Source organism: Pseudophryne corroboree, chromosome 5, assembly GCF_028390025.1.
Source record: "Pseudophryne corroboree isolate aPseCor3 chromosome 5, aPseCor3.hap2, whole genome shotgun sequence".
NCBI lineage: Eukaryota > Metazoa > Chordata > Amphibia > Anura > Myobatrachidae > Pseudophryne > Pseudophryne corroboree.
Window position 1 is genome coordinate 305,573,564 of NC_086448.1, and position 14,566 is coordinate 305,588,129.

General features: G+C 43.0%; 1 pseudogene; it reads right to left on the reverse strand.

The window, feature by feature from the left end:
* Positions 1 to 12,600: 12,600 nt before the first annotated feature.
* LOC134930277 (5S ribosomal RNA) lies at positions 12,601 to 12,718 on the reverse strand (annotated as a pseudogene).
* Positions 12,719 to 14,566: the final 1,848 nt, after the last annotated feature.

Consider the following 14,566-nt stretch of genomic DNA (forward strand, 5'->3'; position numbering starts at 1 on the left):
AAGATACTACCTTGAAAAAGGGACTTTGATGTCCCGAAACGCGTTGGTATCTGCCTACCAGTGCCCCGGACTGCCAAGGACTGTGTGGACTCGGTTCATTCCATAGGGAAATTTTGCCTTCCGGAGCCTTATGCAGGGTATCTTTCCCGGGTATACCTTGCATATCACACCTGTTATCCACTCTTGTTCAAATTTTAAAGTGTCTTGTTTTAAAGTGTCTGTTAAATTAAAACTCCAACTTGTTTTCATACAACACTTGACACGTGCCTTATTTTTAACTAAGTTTGGCCTTATCACAATATCATATGTTGGTGTAAGCTGACTAGCACCAAATAGGAGTGGTCTTTCTTTCTTTTACGTATTTACTTCTTAAAAAGAGTATGGAGGGTTTGGATCTTTTTGTTAACCCACTTTGTGTTGGCATTGGACTAATGGGGCATGCTTAGAGTGATAGAATCCCATACAGCCCTTTCACAATGCAAATGTAATACAATACATCATGCACTTACAACAATATGCATAATCCAAGTATATTTTACAAGGACGTCATGTTACAGTTGATAATTACATGCTAAACAACAGTGGTTGTGTGGTTGGGAAAGAACATAAAAAGCTAATTACTCATAATAAGAGAACATTGGTGATGGAGATTGATCAATTTGTGTTTTCACAACTGATCTATATCCACCCAATTAGAAAGCATACAACATTTGTACAACTACTTGAGTTCCATACAGGTCCCAGCAGGGCCGGTGCTAGGGTGTTTGGGGACCTCATGCAAACTATACATTTGTGCCCTCCTATACTTTACAAAGGGACAGTGCGCACCAAAGGGGTGTGGTCTCACAAGGAAGGGGAGTGGCCACACAATAGTACCCCCATTTCAAATTACACCGCACAGTAGCACAATCTTATTTGCATTACCGGGTATGTAGTAGTACCGCTTATACACATAATGCCCTAGTAGTGTTGCAGCTTATACACATAATGCCCCCAGTAGTGCCCCTTTTACACACATTACCCACAGTAGTAGTGCCACTTATATACATATTGCCCACAGTAGTAGTGCCACTTATACACATATTGCCCACAGTAACATTGCCACTTATACACATAATGCCCCCAGTAGTAGCACCACTCATACATAATACCCATAGTAGTAGTGCCCCTTATACACATAATGCCCCCAGTAGTGCATGCCCCCAGTTGTAGCTCCGCTTATACACATAATGCTCCAAGTAGTAGCGCCCCTTATACATAATGCCCATAGTAGTTCAGCTTAAACATAATGCCCATAGTAGTAGCCTCACTTATACACATAATGCCCATAGTAGTAGCGCCGCTTATACACATAATGCCCCCAGTAGTAGTGCCATTTATACATAATACCCACAGCAGTAGCGCCCCTTATACATAATGCCCATAGTAGTAGTGCCACTTATACACATAATGCCCATAGTAATAGTGCACATTATACATAATACCCATAGTAGTAGTGCCGCTTATACACATGATGCCCATGGTAGTAGTGCCACTTGTACACATAATGCCCACACTAGCAGCACCCATCATACATAATGCCTGCAGCAGTAGTGCCTTTTATACATAATGCCCATAGTAGCAGTGCCGCTAATACGCATAATGCCCATAGTAATAGCGACCCTTATACATAATGCCCACAGTAGCAGCACCACTTTTACACATAATACCCACAACAGTAGTGCCCCTTATACATAATGCCTACAGCAGTAGCACCCCTTATACATAATGCCCATAGTAGTAGCACCCCTTATATGTAATGCCTACAGTAGAAGCACTCTTTATACCTAATGCCCACAGAAGTGCTGCTTATACACATAATGCCCGCACACAGCACACACATACATACACATAATGCCCACACACAACACACACACACTTTCTCTCTCACTCATTTTCCCTCCACTTACCTAACAGTCTGGCTGGCAGATCGGTATCAGCTCATCCTCTTCTGAAGCAGGCAGCATGTTGGCCCAGTGTAGATCCACCCCCCAGCCCCATGTATCTCCACCACATTCCAGTGTAGCTCCACCCCCGTTTTGGGTTCTAACCACTATAGGAGTCTTCAAGCTGCTGGCGCTGTGTGACAGCAGGTGCAGCCGCCGGCAGCATCGGTGGAGAGGAGGGAGGGAGGACAGGTGCAGCAGTGGGGCCATCACAGGGATGCAGAGCAGGGAGAGCACCTCTCCAGCCTGGCACCTCCCTGCTTTGCATCCCTCTGCTGTGCGGGTAGCACTGGGCCTGGGTTCCAGTATTAAACATAGTAGACATATAACAGCATGTGACATAGTACAAAGGGGAATATTTTAAAACTACATATGTAATAGGCATAGATGCTAGAAAAGGGGGGGACAGTTCACCCCTCCAAAAAATAGTATTTGGGAGGCGTTAGTCGAAGTACTGGGTCACGGGGCGCAGTACGGCCACCATCTACAGTTAATACAGGCAGTGTCAGGACAGAGATAATTCCCTTTCCGGCTGCTCCAGCTCCTCCCTCCCCATAACCCTTCTCCGCCTGCCCACAGGACCCTACTCCACCCTACACCCAGCTCCAACCCCTACAGTGTGTGGCTAGTTACTGTAGGTCGGCCCCTCCTCTGGGACCAGCCCTGTGCCCTTCTCACCTCCCATTTTATATGTTCCTCTCCTCTTCCCCTGACTTTTTCCTCCTACCCCCTTCCTTCACAGCACCCCCTGACTTCCCTCCATTTCCAAATGGGTTCAGCTGAAAATGTACCCTGTAAAGTCTCATTATCTTCTATGCACAGCCTCAGCCAGGGTGTTAGCTATGAGTGGATTCTGTCACTTCATCCTCTACATAAAGTCACTCACATGTTACATTTATGTTTTGGAGACATATTTATTATACACAATTTGTGGGAAATCACCCGAAAAATGAAGCTACCCTTAAAATGTAAGTATCCCCTGAAAGTATTACAGGGATTTAGCAGTTATCTGCTGCACTTTCCCTGTTTCCCATTGCAATATCATTAGCATTAACCATTGTACTGTAGTCTATGGACTACATATAGCAGAATTTACCGAGGAAGGATCCGGACAATCCCTCTCCTGGAACAGACAATGGCCAATGCACTGTCTAATGACCATGCATGCACAGTAGGGGGGTTATTCAGGTTTGATAGCAACCCAAAAATAGGAATTGAGCAAAACCATGTTGCACTGCAGGTGGGGCAGATGTAACATGTGCAGAGAGATTTAGATTTGGGTGGGTTATGTTATTTCTGTGTTTGTAAATACTGGCTGCTTCATTTCTACACTGCAATTTAGATTTCAGTCTCATCACACCTCACTCAAATCTAACTTTCTCTGCACGTTACATCTGCAGTGCAACATGGTTGTGCCCAATTGCTAACTTTTTTTGTTTGCTAACAAACCTGAATAAGGTCTGCAGCCCAACGACTGATAGGGAGATGGAGTGATGGTCCGGATCCTTGATCAATTTAATTTTAAAAAAGTCCTATGCTAAAAACACCAACTACCAAAAAGGACAAATCATTCAGAGAGTCATTGATGGCCTATATTTTTATTTTGAGATAAAAAAAAAAGAAAGAAGCAGCAGATCTGTAAAAGGTGGTCAAACTTGAAACACAAGGAAAAAAGAAAAAAGAGACATCTTTGTCAAAATGTCAATAATATAAAGTAAACTGGGCCGAATGTAATGCCGTCCGAGTTGGCCGGAGGTGTTGGTTGCCGGCTAAACTCTGAAGTTTTTTTAAAGCGCCAATAATTTACAAGGCAAAACCATGACTTCTAAATGACTGCCGCTTCAAAAAAAGAGTTCAGCCGGCAACCCGCACCTCTGGCTAATTCGGACATCATTACATCCGGCCAACTATCTTTTTGCCTTTTTTGTGTTTGAGGCAGTGGTTGAACTGGAAAAAAGTACAATTCTTTTTTTTTTTCAACACCAAATGTTAATGTTGAACACTATTCAATTGGCTGCGCAATTTTAGCAATAATAAATTAAATTGCGATGCGTGCTCCCGAATACCACAGTATCCAATTAAAAAAATACAGTCACAGTAATTTTTACGGCAATATCCTGCAAGTAATAAAAAAAAAAAGCATTGAAACCCCCCCCCCCAAAAAAGAAGAGAAAAATAAAGCACTGCAGCTCCTGGACAGCAGCAAATAAGACCCGTGCTTTGTTCGCTAACCACAACACTGGTAACATTTTCTATGATATGCCCCTATTACTTATCCCAGAGACAGCTATAATTAGTCTTGAAGGGGGGGGGGTCCAAGGTGTTCTAAGGCATATTTTATAACTTTATTGAACTTTCCCTGTCTTTTGCGCCTGTTCTGGGTCTGCGAGAAAAAAGCTGCAGCAAATGCTATAGAAATTGCCGCAACTGATTTTCTTCCTGGCAATTGAATAGGAAAAACTTTGCAGTGGTGGGGTTTTAAAAATTGCGCTGGCAATTGATTATACACCTATATTGGGGTATAACCTGTACATAAACCTTTTTTTTCTAGATTGTTGCAGAATGCTGTATCAAGCAGCAGCATGAAATCATCTCAAGCACTGGGAAATGTGAGCAATGGTATATTTTTTCCATGTTGACTTTTCATATAGTAGAAGGGTCAGGTGTTGAAATAAATGGAAAAAATCCCCATTAAACATGCTGTGTGTAAATTAATATAGATATACATGTTTTCTTTTTGTTCGTTAGAACTTGAGAAGGTGTGGAGTCAGGGGTGGGACCCGGTCTGCAGGCTCATTGCGGGCCCACTCCTCTCTGCATTGTGCCAGAGTCTACTGTGCATATGCAGGTCTCTGAGTATATGTTGTCTGCTATGTTCCCGGTGAGTTCTCGGTGCTCCATTTTCCTGGTGATTTTTGCTGCTGCTGCAGCACAGACTCAGGACTCTAGAGAGGTGAGTATAATTATATGGGTGTAAAGTGTGGGCCCCCTGGTCTCAGGGGGCCATGTGCACTGCACCCCCTGCACCCATTATATATACACCAATGTGTGGAATAGAAGTTTACAAAGAAAGGGATACACAGGAGTAATGTAGGAGGCTACAGAAAGACTTTACCATGAAAGAAGTACTTGAACACAAGTGACTAATCTGATATATTTCGGAAGTTTGAGATGGAGTAGTAGACACATTGGCAAGACTGTTGCAATGATAAAGGGCTACACAAGGGGTAGTCACCATGCGGGCCATGTAGCCCTTTATCATTGCAAGATGCAGCTCCTCAGCTGCTGTTGAACTACAAATCCTAGCATGTCCTGATAGCAAAACTGTGGCAGGGCATGCAAGGATGTATAGTTCCATAGCATCTGGAGTGACGCACGATGCCTACTCCCCTGGGCTACACAGAAGTCACGTGGGATGCTACAGGTGACTGGTAACACAACACTTAGGTGAATTAGTGTCAAAGTACAGTACACGTAGTAGAGATTAACCCTACACACTGAAAAGTAATAAATAGAAGACATATGATCAACAGATCACTAATGACTGTATCAGATGACACAAAAACTTGTATTAATTGACATAACATTCGTTCAATTTAAGAGGAGTCAAGCAGAGGCATCTCATTGGTGAGTTTAATACATATGCCCACAAAGGTGACGTTTTAGCAGGAACCAGAGCCCTGTGGTATTTTCAGCCAGATACTGACCTGTCAGGTACATGTTGTGCAGTACCCCTCATATTGGGACCCAATTACACTGTTTTTTTCCTGGCCATCAGTTATCATTGCAGCGTACACACTGTAAGATGCTTAGCCCGACTAGTGTATCGTATGCACCCTACTTGAAGGAAAATTGAACACATCATACTGACACTATATACAGTAGTTAAGAATGACAGGAAATCGGAATATTTCCCAATTCACTAATTCACTAGTGATAACCTTTTAGTTGGAATAAAATTAGCCATCTGTGAAAGACAAGCTACTACAACAAGGCCTGCAGTCATCCCTTTATAAGGATTAACTCACTAATAAATCCATAGAAATTGTGCTCCAAAGAACAAGATGAAATAAGAAGAGATTAAAGGAAGTACAAAGTGAATTATGCAGAGCATTGTTCTGTGCACACATCAGGCAAAATAATACATATTGAGGCAAATGCCGTAATTTACCACTTCTGTTTAGCAGACAGTCTTCTCTGATACCTAGCAGGAGACAGAGTCAGCAAAGTCTCTGTGGCAAAAGTGGGCTTGCACACAGAAAAAACAGTCACCTTTATCTAGGGGTGATGGGAAGTGTCAGATTCAAACAGAGGAGGACAGGGGATTGAAGCCTATCAAGTAGACTGCAGCTGGGCAGGAACGTAGAGCTTTAAAAAATCCATCACGTACCATTATTCTACAAAATTAACATTTATTTTGTTACGCAATAAATTGTCTATACTTACTCATATGCACCTATTAATTTGAGTCCTTTTTTTTTTTACAATATTTAGCTTCATTTGGCAAATCTAATGTAAAAAGAATTATTTTTGAAATACACACTGGATGGAAAAACAATGACTCAGTAGGGCTGATTTAAAAACTGGATCATTTTTTTTGATCTGGGAAATCTTGATTGAGCCCCCCAAAAAAACTCCTACCCCCATTTCAAATAAAACTAGGACTTATGAAACTGTTTGTAAAAGGTTTGCCATAAGAAAGATAGTGTTTTAGGTATCTGCGTAAAAGATTTCCAGGACTGTCCAATGACAAATTCAAAGAAGACATTTTTGTTGGTCCAGACATTCAAAAGGTCCTAATAGACAGTGAGTTCGGGAAAAAAAATGAAACTGATAAAAGAGAGGGTTGGAATGCCTGTAGGAATTTGTAAATAAAGGCCAGTACTCACGGCCCGATGCTGGAGAGATGTGTGCTGAGCGATCCGCTCAGCACACATCTCTCCCGGCGCTCAGCACAGCGCGATCTGTGCTGAGCGTGCGGGGGGAGACGGGGGGGCCGCTCACTTCACCCAGCGAGTGTAGTGAGCGACCCGCTAGATTGGCCTGCATGCAGGCCAATCTAGCAGCAGCGATAGCGATGCGCGGGGCTGCGCATCGCTATCGCTGTTAGGGCTACACACGGAGCGATCTTGCTGAAAATCTAAGCAATCTAGTCAGATTGCTTAGATTATCGCTCCGTGTGTACTTGAGTTCTTGAGGAAGATCCCAACTACAATCAAATAGTGGGAAAACAGTCTGCAAAAATACAAAGTATAAAGTTGTCTGAATGATCAGTTGAAATGAGCAAGGTGAAAGATTCTACCAAGACATAAAGCAGATGGAACGATGATATCAGGGAAGATGATATGTAAGTATGATGAGAAACTGCTGTTGGATGCTGCACAGGAGATACTCACGAGCAATGCATAGAAGAAAAAGTACCAAAGATTTGAAGGGAACTGAAAAAAGTAGCATAAGTACCTGTTAATGTAAGCAACACTGTAAAATTTTTCTTTGTTGCATTTTTTTTGTACTGTATATCAGAATATATTTTTTTTACTTGTGGTAATAAAATGATAATTATCCTCGAATAACAATGATAGGATATTTTTCCATATCTTCACTTCCATTTTGTGAAAAGCTCTTAAAGAAAAATCATAGTAATGCTTTGTTTTGTTTTTTTGTTTTTTTTAACAATCACACCAAAGGGGGAATGTCATAGGGTGTGAGAATGAGAAAGTGAGAGAATTTGGGAGAGTTTTCCTGTTTTTTTTTGAAGTATCAATCATTTACGTGGGAAAATCAACCTGGGTTTACCATGTAAAGGATTGGTACTTTAAATAATACTGGAGAACTCGCCCAAAATCTCTCACTTTCTGATTCGCACATCCTATTACTTCCTCTCCCCCCCCCCCCCCCTCAATATTTTTGGAATCAGCCAGAGAGTTGCAGATGGACAATTTCAGTGAATCAAATTTTGCAGTCCTGTGTGGTCATTGTCAACTGCATCATTGTCATTATTATAAGACAAAATACTAGGTCCCCATATAGCAAATTAAAGCCAAAACTAAAGCTATTCAGACACTTGAAATCAGTCAATCTGAAATATTGTATACAATCACTTACGGCAGGTCTGCAGATTTAAAATCGTCTAAATACAAGCTGCTGTGTCTTTTGATGTGGTTAAATCTGTACAGTAAGAACAATGGAAATGTTAGACTTTTTAAGACGCAATCCAGGACAAAATATACAATTATGGCAGTGTACAAAGAACAATTTTTAAATAATTTTTTCTGCAAATATAACTGTACTGTTATTTAGCACTTGTAGATATTAAATAAGTAGAAAACAGCTGTATGCCCAAAAGATAACTATGCCTGTACACTTTTGCAATTTATTTGTAAAAGAGAACCATGTTTTGTAATTTCTTCATAGATTAAATAATCTATTTGCTCATATTAATCTAATTAAACTTCCTTTAACCATAATACTTACATTTCCTTGAAACTTTCAGCTGTACAATCAGATGACAGTACAGTTTTACCAATAGTTTATTTGGATTATAAATAGCATTTTACATATGAAAGCTAAAACATATGCAAAGATACATAAAGTACTATGGAAAGGAAACACCTTTTTGTCACATGTACCTAATTTTAGCAATAAAATGCTTGTTTAAGAGGTTTTACCTCCTGTTGAGTGTAGATGAGTGATACTGATATGGCAAATGCTTTTGCTTTCAGGGTCAAATTCCTTTAACTTGAAAATGTACCATTTGTCACTCCTGTGATTATTCTAAGTGCAATAACAATACTGCCATTTCCTACTAAAATATTCACTGTTTAAAGTCCATCTAATAATCATGTCATATTACATACCATTTCCTGTTGTATGTTACAGAAGCCCTTTACTGTGTTGGTAACAGAGAGTAATCAGTGCTGCCAGTTGATGTATGTTCATTTCTCCTCAGAATACTCAAACTATACAATGTTTCTTCCAGTCCAGTTTAACGTGCGATTTCTGCAAATGAAAATTGGAATACATGTAAATGGAATTGCAATAGAAAGTGCAGTGTTTGCCTACATAAATGGGGAGATTCAAATGTTTGAAAAGTCAGTTGGGAGTCTGTTTTTTCCTATCTAATAGACAGGAAAAAACAGACACCCAGCCGACTTTTCAAACATTTGAATCTCACCCAATGTGTATAATGGAGGTAATTTATGAACTGCAAAAAATATCCAATTTGCGCAACTGCGCCTATTTCTTCACATCCACATAACAGGGTGTCTACCTTAGTGTTTTAAATCATAACTCAACAGCAACATTTGTTGATATCAGTGTTCCATGATTTAAAAGTAAATCATGCATACTTACACTTTAGGGCAACAGCCAGCATTATTAATAACGGAATAATTTTTCCCCTTGTGAACCCTGCAGACCCTTATGCATCTGTGACTATAGAGTTACTAGACACGCACAACCCTGGTCAGTCCATGAAGACACGAGACACTTCCCAGCATTTGCCAGCTTTATAAACCAAATGTTCCAATAGCCTCAGCCACCGTGACTAATGGAAAGTGACAGATAAAATCTCTATGGAGCAGCTATCTTTTGCCTGCATCAGAAAAGTGAAAGGACAAGAGAAAAGGCAGCTCTGCAGCACTAGGAGGCACAATAACTGCAGCCAAAATCCAAGAGAGACCAGGTCCAGAAAGAGAGCACAGTTTGTGGTCCACACATGCACACTCCTGGGCCAGTCCAAAAACATTGATAACTTAGAGGACCTGATTCAGAGATGTACACAAATGCTGTTGCAGCAGCCAGTGTGAAAATATGCAAATGTCACAGGTGCCGGGATTTGCATATCAGGATGTTCACTGGCGGCGTCACCAGTGGTGCAAGTAGAAAAAATGTCTTACGGGTACTGTGTGCGCGCGCCGAAGGCGCGCGTGCAAAAAAATGGGTGTGGCCAAATGCCACATGGGGCATGGCCAATGAAAATGGGGGCGTGATACACATATGGGGAGGGGCAGATACACGTATGACCCCAATAGTGTCAGATACACGTTGCCCCACAGTGCTAGATATACATTGCCCCACAGTGCCAGATACATATAACCCCACAGTGCCAGATACACATTGCCCCACAGTGCCAGATACACAAATGTCCCCAGAGTGCCAGATACACAAATGTCCCCAGAGTGTCAGATACACATTGCCTCACAGTGCCAGATACACATTGCCCCACAGTGCCAGATGCACATTGCCCCACAGTGCCAGATACACAAATGTCCCCAGAGTGCCAGATACACATTGCCCCACAGTGCCAGATGCACATTGCCCCACAGTGCCAGATACACAAATGTCCCCAGAGTGCCAGATACACATTGCCCCACAGTGCCAGATACACATTGCCCCACAGTGCCAGATACAGAAATGCCCCCAGAGTGCCATACATTGCCTCACAGTGTCAGATACACATTGCCCCACAGTGCTAGATACACAAATGCCCCCACTGTGTCAGATATACATTGCCCCCCGTGCCAGATACAGAAATGCCCCTACAGTGCCAGATATGCCCCCAGTGCCAGGTATACATGCCCCCCTGTGCCAGATATCCCCCAGTGCCAGGTATATATGCCCCCCTGTGCCAGATATGCCCCCAGTGCCAGATATCCCCCAGTGCCAGGTATACATGCCCCCCCCAGTGCCAGATATCCCCCAGTGCCAGGTATAACATGCCCCCCCAGTGCCAGATATCCCCCAGTGCCAGGTATATATGCCCCCCTGTGCTAGATATGCCCCCAGTGCCAGATATCCCCCAGTGCCAGGTATACATGCCCCCCCAGTGCCAGATATCCCCATGTGCCAGGTATACATGCCCCCCCAGTGCCAGATATCCCCCAGTGCCAGGTATAACATGCCCCCCCAGTGCCAGATATCCCCCAGTGCCAGGTATAACATGCCCCCCCAGTGCCAGATATCCCCCAGTGCCAGGTATACATGCCCCCCTGTGCCAGATATCCCCCAGTGCCAGGTATATATGCCCCCCTGTGCCAGATATGCCCCCAGTGCCAGGTATACATGCCCCCCTGTGCCAGATATCCCCAGTGCCAGGTATATATGCCCCCTGTGCCAGATATGCCCCCAGTGCCAGGTATATATGCCCCCCCTGTGCCAGATATGCCCCCAGTGCCAGGTATACATGCCCCCCTGTGCCAGATATCCCCCAGTGCCAGGTATATATGCCCCCCTGTGCCAGATATGCCCCCAGTGCCAGGTATATATGCCCCCCTGTGCCAGATATGCCCCCAGTGCCAGGTATACATGCCCCCCCAGTGCCAGGTATAACATGCCCCCCTCCCCTACTTGCCGCTGCCGTCGCTGTCCTCCTGTCTGTCATGTGAGGGAAGGAGAGTGCAGCCTGCGCCTCTCGTTCCCCTCAGTCTCCGGCGGGTGTCTCAGTTTAATTCAGCGCCGATCCGTGAGCCAATCAGAGCTCGCGGGTGCGAGCTCTGATTGGCTCACGGATCGGCGCTGAAGTAAACTGAAACACCCACCGGAGACTGAGGGGAACGAGAGGCGCAGGCTGCACTCTCCTGCCCTCACATCAGCGGCGTGTGCGGCGGTGCGGCATGGGGGAGGGAGGGAAGGAAGAGGAGCGGCGGCCCGTCGGTGTGGGTACGGCGTACCCACGACTAAATTCTTACGGGTACGCCGTACCCACCCGTACCCGCCCACTTGCACCACTGGGCGTCACGGATACGCTGCTCATGTGTGAAGACACAAACATCGATGATTGCCCAGCATGGCTTTTGGAGCGATTGTTACAACACGTGGGATCACAGTTACAAGCTGTAAAACGCCCCCAAAATGGTCACCGCACTATGGAGCCGGGTGACAGGGGGAGTGAAGAAACTTCACTCACCCCGTCACCTCCCCCCCCCCCCCCCCCGCCGCGCCTGTCGGTCGTATCTGCCGTCGGGCAGCTCGGCGGCGGATCTATCAGTGTGTAGGGCCCATTAGTATTGTGTTCCTGGGAGTAATCTATTTGATGCTTTACGTCATCCACACATTGTGTATCTCAGCTTTTTACCACTGCCTCAACCCTTTGCATTTATCTGCTTACTGTGTACTACACCCATTGTAAAAAATGTGGTTCCTGTATAGTACAGGAGCCAAAAAGAAAAAAGAAAGACTATGTGTCTCTTCTGGGGCACACTTTTATTGAAAATTATGTGGTCTTGTAATACTTAAAATATAACTTTTATTAGTAACCCTCTTAAAATAATGGCTATAAGGCAAAAGAAAAAATAATAATAATGACAACAATTAACATAAAATTGTCTATCCAAATAAACATCAAATTTTGTGATACAGGTTTGACATAATGGCTCTTTGAGCGAAAATGTGTGTGTGTCTCTGATGTTTGGGGAAATAATGTCTTCTTCCGAATTTGTAACAAAATGAACTATAACTTTAATAGAAATAGAAAAATCCCGGAAGGAAAAAGGTATTATTCAATATAATATATACCTGGCTCCACCCTGATTGCTAAATGTATGTGAAATTCCAAAATTTGGATGGGGAATAATACTTTGGTTCTAGGTCCTATGTCCTGGATTTGGATAAAAAATACCTGCAGTACCAGGTATTCTCTGATGGTCTCCCACCCAGGTACTGACCTGGCCCACAGTGCTTGGCTTCCAAGATCAGACGAGGTTGGGCAAACTCAGTGTGGTTTGACCGCAGGTAGATGTATCACACCTGGTGACACCTGGAACCATGTATTAAGGCTCTGAGAGAAATCCCAAAGTTTTTGGTGAGATTACTGGGTGCTCCTGAATCGAGATACTGGTGGTACCTGGTATTCACTGATGGTCTCCAAAAACAGGTGCTGAACCGGCCCCCTGGGCTAAACTTCAAAGAAATCAGATGAGGTTGGGCCTCTTCCGTATTGTTGACCTTGGGTGGATAAATAGCACCTATGGCTATTGGAAATCAATAAGGAACCAAAATTGGCTGGGGGCTGATTGAGTCTGATCTGCGGTGTATGTGGGGACTCCCCAAGTTTTGAGAGGAGTGCTGAGTGGATGATAGTGTAACACTGCTGTGAAGGAAATTGAGTATAGGAGAAAAAGAGAATCAGGTCTGGGTTAAACACCACTTCTGCTTTTTGATCATCTGCCTGGGCATCAAATGAAGAAATGAGAGGGTGGTGAGAAACGACACTGAGACAGAAGAAAGATAGAGGAACACTTCTACTGTCCTGTTTTGTAGCAAAATGGTGCTCTGTTTACATAATGCATTGCAGAGCCACCCAGATTGTTTAAACAGAATGAGAGGGAGTTCCAGAAATTTCATATGAATGAGAATGTTTCTCTAACTGTTTCTATATAGAAAAATACTCAGATGATCATTTGTGATGAATCACGTGTTTGATCCAAATACTTTAAAAATAATGTGTGATAAATCACGTATTTGATTTACAATTGCTCAATACAGTCAGCAAAAAAAGAGGTCAATTTCAGTTATTGCAGTGTGTCAAAAAAAGTCACTATCAAAGAAAGATATAACCACTGTTCTTGTAAAGAACCACAAAAACCAAAAAAGCAGGACTGAACCTATTAGGAACCGTATATTGGTAGTAAGTGGGTATTGCTAAATTAAATTAATAATGAGTCCTGGACATTGGTGCGGCTTGCTGGTGAATCTGGTATATTCCCTTGTTGCCATATATCCCTGGTTAACAATATATGTATCTCTCATGGATTACTTCACTTATCAAAATATATATATATAGTCACACAAATGGTTAATGAGAGAGTAAATAACTGGAGCAAAAAAACAGTTTACCAGAGATAATGGGTCCGATGGAGAGTCAGGAAAGTCCTGTAACCTGCTAATAGGTGGAGGGGTAGGATACCCCCCTGGGTCGCTGGACGCCGCTCCTGAGTGTCCGTGGTGAAGGGTGAGCCCAGCAGTGAGACGCCGGTGTCCGCGGTCTGCCGACTGGAAGTTCGGAACACCGGAACCGGAAGTGACGTACATTTCGCTCGGGAGAGCTTGTTCACTGGTTGCCTGCTCTCCGGCTTTCTTGCACTAGTTTATAAAGACATGGTGGGTCCTGTAGATTGGGTAATTGGCTGCCTATGGCTTGTGTAATAACTAATTAAGTCCCCTATATTGAAATTTAGCACCAGTTTATTGTGGCATAAAAGGAAATTAGATAGAGATAAGCTTGTTTTGAGAAAGGTATTTAGGCTGAGTCCTGATGATTATGGATTGGCTTGTTGGGGCTTCATAAGACACTAATTAAATCCCTAAACTTGATTTATAACGCTGTTAGAGGGAGTGATTATGCCAATTATGGCATGGATAGGAAATAAGGATAAGCCTTATTCAGAGAGGTGTTGTATAATTAAACAATATAATAGAGTGGAGTACACAGAATTAATTGGGAAAGGACAATACTGTTAAATCATAAATAATGAATAATAGGAAATAAAATAGATGAAAAATATGAAAAATATATGTAATAAATGATGAGTGATGTAAAGGGGTGTGTGAAAAGAATAGGGAATGAGCAACAAATAATGAAA